Here is a 7,351-nt window from a genome sequence, read left to right as displayed (position 1 = left end):
TCATTAGTCCTTCTAAATCGTTGTGTGAGCCATTTGTCCTTGTTCTTTAGTCCATGTGACTCGTTGTGTGAACAAATTGTCCTTGTTTATTAGTCTTGTGACTCTTTGTGTAAACCATTTGTCCTTATGACTCGTTGTGTAAACCATTTGTCCTTGTTCGTTAGTCTATGTGACTCGTTGTTTAAACCATTTGTCCTTGTTTATTAGTCCTTGTGATTCGTTGTGTAAACCATTTGTCCTTGCTATAGTGACTTGTTGTGTGAATCATTTATCCTTGCTCCTTAGACCTTGTAATCGTTGCGTGAACCATTTGTCCTTTGTCATTAGTCCTTGTGACTCGTTGTGTAAACTATTTGTCCTTGTTCTTTAGACCTTGTGACTCGTTGTGTGAACCATTTGTATTTGTTCTTTAGTCCTTGTGACTCGTTGTTTAAACCATTTGCCCTTGTTTATTAGTCCTTGTGACTCGTTGTGTAAACCATTTGTCCTTGTTATTGTGACTTGTCGTGTGAACCATTTTTCCTTTTTCATTAGTGTAACACCCCGTATTTTATTAAGTTGGATAAAATTCTTTTAATTGCTATTTTGAATTTAATTACATCATTTAACGATTTATATATATATATATGCTTTGCTAATTAATTAATTTCATCATAATTCGATACGTTAATTTTAATAATCATTAATAAGTTTATTTAAAGTTAGTTCGAGTTTATTGAAATTAGTTCGAGTTTATTTATTTAATAATTTCCGTTTCTTTACGAGTCCTTATGAAAGTTGTTTTAAGTGAACCCGAGATGGATTTTGGGAACAAAACCGTCCAATTAGCTATTTTGAGCTTATTTCACTAAATTAGCAATTTTGTTATTAATATCCGTTAGTTTCGTAAAAATCGCTAATAATTCCGTTTCAAGCCGATTTCTTATTATTTACGTTAACTAGCTGAGTTTATTTTATTTTCACTCATTAAATTTATTTATTATTGATTCCGTTTTATTACTGAAACTTTTACTTAAATCGGTTAAATTTAACTCGAAACGGTTTTAATAACTATCGAAGTTTCTTAACGATGAAGAAACGTACGTATAATAAATAGCAGCAGTGCAAGTCAAGCTCCCTCATTTCTCACGCATCATCCTTCTTCTTTCTTCTTTTTTCTTCTTTTACGTCTGTTTCCATTTTTTTTTATTTTAAATTGATCCTGCCACTCCGTTTGTCATTCGTTATCAATGATTTTTGTTCCATAGCGCTCCTTTCGTCGTTCTCGTCAATCCGTTGTAAGTAAAATTCATTTTCGTCATGTATTTTTACAAACCCATTTATATTTTCAGCTTTATTTATTATAAGACGGTTGTATGTACTAAAATAGACGGTCTTGTAGAAGATTTGTTAGTCATAAATGATTAGTTCAATCGGAAAAAGGTAACAATTATGGATTACTCGATATTACTTGTAAAATATGTTTTTTCGAATGTTTGGTTAGTCTGTTTTATAATTAAGACGGTGTATAATTATATATAGGGATCCTTATGGATGTTAATTAGTCAGTTGTATAGTTGAGACGGTGTATACTGATATGTGGAGATAGTTGAGACGGTGTATACTGACCTCTAGGGATCATTTGGGATGCTAGCTAGTAAGTGGTATATTTAAGACGGTGTATCTTTGACATGTATGGATTGTTTTGGGTGATAATTGGTGTGTTTTATAGTTGAGACGGTGTATACTGACATGTAGGGATTGTTTTGGACTGATTTGGACTCTGTGTTGGGGCGATTTTTGTAGTCTTTAGGGTCTGTTTTTAAGTTGCTTTATACTTGTGGATTTCCGCTCTAAAACCGTTTTAAATGCTGACTTAGTTGGCTCAGCTAGGACTGTTTTTAGGCGCGAGAATGGAGTCTTAAGGGGACGATTGGTACTGTTTTTTTGGGCGGGGACGAGAGCCGTCATCGTGGGTTTTCACTTTGCATTTGAGGACTGGAGTTGGGGTCGAACTTAGGCATCATTTGGGTTCTGTTTTGGACTGATTTTTGGGTCAGGTTATGAAGTAGGGTGAAGGGTGGCTATGGGTAGTCGGGTGGTGGTCGTGTCGGACTCCTAGTGGCCTGGCCGTGGCCTAGCTAAGTCACGAGTTTGAGGCCATGTGTAGTTGGTGGTTAGGCCGAGTTTGAGGTTGTCATAATAACTTTTGAGCCGTGTCTATAAATTGTTTTGACGCTAGTTTGGTTTATTTAAAATATAATTAAATTAATTTCCGTCTCATATTTTATATAAAGATAATTCGATAATATCGTCCTTTCACATAATTATTTTAGGTGGCTCATATGTGGTTGAAGAGGAAGAGTAATTTTGGGTTTTAGAAGCTTTCTCAAGTTCTTACTTGTCTCTTTGCTAGCGTAAGGTAACTATTCCGAGTTACTCGATTTAATTAATGTCACATTAGTAGTTAATGTTGTGTTTGTTGTTTGTTAAGTGTTTAGGTGATTGATAATGTGTTACTTTCGTTTTTCACATGATAGAAATTAGAAATAGCATGAGAATTATATTGTGATAAATTTTATGATTTGGGCCAAAGTAGGCAAAGACTCTGAGCTGGGCCAGATTGACCGAACGAGTTTGGTCAAACTAGGTTTAAACCGGTCAGCCTCGATTTGACCGATAACCCGTCGCGGGACTCGGGTCGAGGGTTTGTCTTTGAGGTAAGATTGGTTGTTATTGGAGGTTTTATGTTATGCCTGGATATTTGTAATTATCATTTCACATGTTGGTTGTTGGATGCTTTGGATGCCTTATGCTTGAGTCTTGTTTGCCTTTAGCCATTGTAGTTTATTCTCATGGACTATGATACTGATGGTTAGCTATAATTTGGTTATTGATGACATTGAGGATATGGTTGGATTGTCTCTTTGAATAGACATTTATATAGCCTTTCACATGATAGAATGTTAGCATTTATGTTGGTAAGTTGGACTCTTTGCCCCTTTTATGGTTAATTGGGTATCCTACTTGTCTTGTGTGGTGCGGGCTAAAGTATTCAAGCTGGGACCTAGATTGGTTTTATTTAGGTCCTAGGTGAGTGTTTCGGCCTTCATCATAGATAGGCCATTATAGTCTTTGACGAGTGTATGTTCACCGCTTGATAGCCTCTGTGTTCCCGACTTGGTGGGATTATATCCAAGTTGGGGCATGACCTCGTTACTTATTTTGATAGTAAGTGGTCAACTTAAGTACTAGCCAACCCTTTGGTGGACTCCTTAGGGTACTCACTTTGTTTTAGAAAAATTGTGGGTCTTGGGTGCGGTGGTGTGTATCCGCATGTCTAGGTCTATGCAGATTTTAGGCTAGGGTTGTGTTGTGTCTTGGCCATGTTTTGATAGAACCTCCGAGCCAAGATACCGGTTCGATTACCTTCCCTACCTCGTGGTATAGACTCGAGTTCTGAGTGACTATTGACGGGACTAAGAACTTATGTCTGTCTTTGATATATTGTCCTTTCTTGTATGGTGATTCTATGAATCATAGAAGGTGAGATGCAAGCCGGCTATGGTTGATAGAGTTTGGATTCCTGGATGTTATGTGATTCACATGATAGTGTAGTATGGTTCGGTCTAGTATTCACATGCTAGGACTATGTGTTGTTATATTGTTGTTCACATGATAAGCACGACTGTCTAGCATCTATATGCTAAGGCATTGTGTGATTCGTATTCATATTCTTATGTTTACATGTTATATTAATTATGACATTTCGTGGCTGGGAGAACTCGGAGTTACTCCCCACTGACTGTGGCTTTCGTATTTGTATAAAATGCGAATGACAGGTAGGTGATGCATATATGGGGTACATGGACGAGCTAGCGAGCAAAGTAACCTTGGGACCTAGATTGGCTTTATTTTATTGTGACCCTTAAATACTTTTTATGTCACATACATTTTAGGGACATATGTCTCCCTTTCTCATATTTGGGTTGTATAACTTTGTTTCGCGACTTTAGCGATGTTTCATTCATGAGATTTATTTTGGACCTTGCATGTTTGACACCTTCCAATTGGATATCTTTATAACAGTTCAGGTTTTAAAATTACAGGTTTTTACTATAATGAACCTATTACAAACATATCCATGCGCTTTTATTTAGAAATTACGTGTTTACTTTTACGCGATTTCGAGGGTGTCACAGATTGGTATCGAGCATATTTGCTCCCGACGCACGGTTGTGCACCCCAATATAAATAACTTGACCTTAAAATAATAAACTTGAGAGATGGGTAAGATGGGTAGACTTAGGACCTTATGTTGTAGTCTCTTTGTGTTTGCTCTTTGTTAGGTACTAACCTGTTTGTTGATTGTCATTTAATAATTGTTGCGTTCTTGGATCAATGACCGTGAGTTTATCTATAGCTAATGGAGTTATTACCCTTATTATAAAAAAAAATTTGAACTAAAGGTTTTGAAAATATTTTAATGTTTTTCACTGGTTTTAACGTCAATTAGTGTTAAAGCTTGTTATTGGAGACGTCTGATAATTAGTTTTATCATTTGTTGGTGTAAAAATGTATTTTTATGTCTTTGAATTGGAATATTGATGTTCTTGAGTGATCGCCAAGAGTATCTCCGTTCCATTGAAAGGACACTTATATTTTACGAAGATCAAGATTTAGTGTCGATTGCTGAGGATTGAAGATTTGTTTAACCTTTGAAGAATGCTTCTACTTCCTTGAAGATGTTTCTCGTTCTTTTTGTTTCTCGCCTTATTCTTAATCTCTTGGTGCTTATCCTCCTTCTAAACTCCCTTCTGTTTTACTTTAAAAGCTACGCTTCTACTCCTAACTTGTCCTTTGTTCTTTGCTTATCCTCCCTTAACGCCATTAGATAGTACTCTTTCTTGTGAGGAATGTTGACCTTGGTTGGAAAATTCGACTTTTGAGGAGATTGTTTGTGTCTAACCCTTAATCCTGGTTTTGAGAGGATGTGATGTTAGAAAGACTTAGGTAAGGTGATGAGACATACTTAGTGATTCTTATACCTAGTTCCTTGACAAAGTGAGTATAATTGATTGGTAGATTCTTTGTGTTAGGAATGAGTTGCCTATGTAATTAAAGTTATAGAACTTGGCTTTGTTGTTTATGTTTGGGATTTGAAAGCTTAGTAGGTTGAGCGTCGTCACCTTAGGAGTAAACATGAGATAAGTTTAGAATATGAATTTGGAAGAAAACCCATTTTTAGATGTTAACAATCCCGTATAGTTTGGGAATGTGATTTGGTGTTAGTCGTTCCTTGAGAACTTTGTTGAGAAGTCTTTATCAATTCATTCTTTGGTTTTTAAAACATTGAGGTTATGTCGAGTGCTTGAGATAAAGAGATGCTTTTATACTTGAGTGGTAGATTTGATTTAGGGAAATCCTAATATGTGATAAGATAGGTGGAAAAAGTATCTAACCGATTTATCACCCCTTAAGCGAGCGTTTATTTTACCTTCACCCTTGTTTGGGATTTAATCATTTTCCTCCCTTTCGTTCATACCTTGGTTGGATTTGATTCTTAAGTATAAAAGTTTACTCGTTATTTCCTTGTCTTGAATACCTTCCTAATTCTAATATCTCTTACTGGTTGTTAACTAGTTATCTTTATGATTCGACTCTTTTAGTCTCACATCTTGACATGTTCATATATCCCTTTTTAAATTTCCTATAATTTCCTGACCTGGTTATTACCCTTTGTTTCCTTAGTAGAGTGATGACATTGTTGTTTGAGATTTGAGTATCTGGCGTTTCCATGTTGTCTAATTTCCCTTTCTCCCTGATCATAAGCGTTACCATTCATACCTCATTTCCTCGCTTCATCTTGCTCCTCCTTTAAGTTTGACACTCGTATCTTGTGAAACTCTATCTTTGACATCCTTGTAATTTTGACTTTAATTTTTACTCTATGAAAGTCATTATAGCTCTCTTGTTGGTTAAGTTTGAGCTCTCTTAACATACTTTGTTTTTATGCTATCTAAGTTACTTTCCTTTTTGTACAACTTCTAAACTTTCAAGCTACCAGTTTCAATTCATTCTTAAAAGTTTATGTCACTTCTGCAAACCTAACCTATTTTTGAAGACTTGAAAAAGAAAATTTGATTTAGTTCCCTATTCCTTCCTTGAATATAAACTCATTTATCGTAATTTTAATTACTAGACCCGAGATTTCGTTAAGTTTTGTCCAATTTCTGTTAACTTTGATCTATTTATGACTTCTTTGTCAAAGTTTAATGTTACACTTTCAGGGATTTGACCCCAATTGGGTTTAAAAGTGAAACCTTTATTTCGATTTTGGCTTTTTGCAAAAGAAAATTTGAGTAGATTACCTTTTCTTTTGATTTTAACGTTGATCGGATGTTAGAACTCGTTATTAGAAACGTTTAATAACTTGTTCTACTCTTGTCGACGAGTGATTTTCGGTTTTAAATTTGTCTTTGACTTGGAAGGTTAGCGTTCTTGTGTGCACAACAAAAGCAATTTCGTTCCATGAATGAGACTTATACTTTTGAAAACTCTTCATTAATGTTTTTGAAAGTATTTTGATTTTTGATTTATACAAATGATTTGCCTTTGACCTTATCTTGGATTTGGAATGTGATGTTCTTGAATGCGCAACGAGAGCACTTCCGTTCCTTTGATGAGAATCGTTACGTTTTAAATTTTATTTGAAACTTTTGAAAGAATTTTGATTCTTACGATAAATAACCTTTAAAATGTTTTGGTTACCGATTCCAATTCCAGTTTTATTTTTATAACCTTTCATTTATACTTTCAAGTTTCGAGGACGAAACTTTTTAAAAGATGGGGTGATTGTAACACCCCGTATTTTATTAAGTTGGATAAAATTCTTTTAATTGCTATTTTGAATTTAATTACATCATTTAACGATTTATATATATATATGCTTAGCTAATTAATTAATTTCATCATAATTCGATACGTTAATTTTAATAATCATTAATAAGTTTATTTAAAGTTAGTTCGAGTTTATTGAAATTAGTTCGAGTTTATTTATTTAATAAATCTATTAAATTACAAAACGGTGATACGAGATCACAATAAAAATTACAACCGAATCGATATTCCCATACATTTCGGAAATACCAATTAAAATCTAAGGCCATACTAAGTAAAATTACATAATTCAAAATTACATAAATTGAAATTATGACAATCATAAAGAAAATGCAGCATTATAATATGTAAGAACATGCTCAATTTTATGCTAAATCGCCTTTAATTAGCCAATATCGTATATTACTCGGTTTTTACGGATTTGCGTGATTTCAACATTTTATAATCACAAAAATACATAAACTCACATTTA

Source organism: Silene latifolia, unplaced genomic scaffold (assembly GCF_048544455.1).
Source record: "Silene latifolia isolate original U9 population unplaced genomic scaffold, ASM4854445v1 scaffold_178, whole genome shotgun sequence".
In the NCBI taxonomy this organism is placed as follows: domain Eukaryota; kingdom Viridiplantae; phylum Streptophyta; class Magnoliopsida; order Caryophyllales; family Caryophyllaceae; genus Silene; species Silene latifolia.
Note: the sequence above shows the minus strand (reverse complement) of the source record.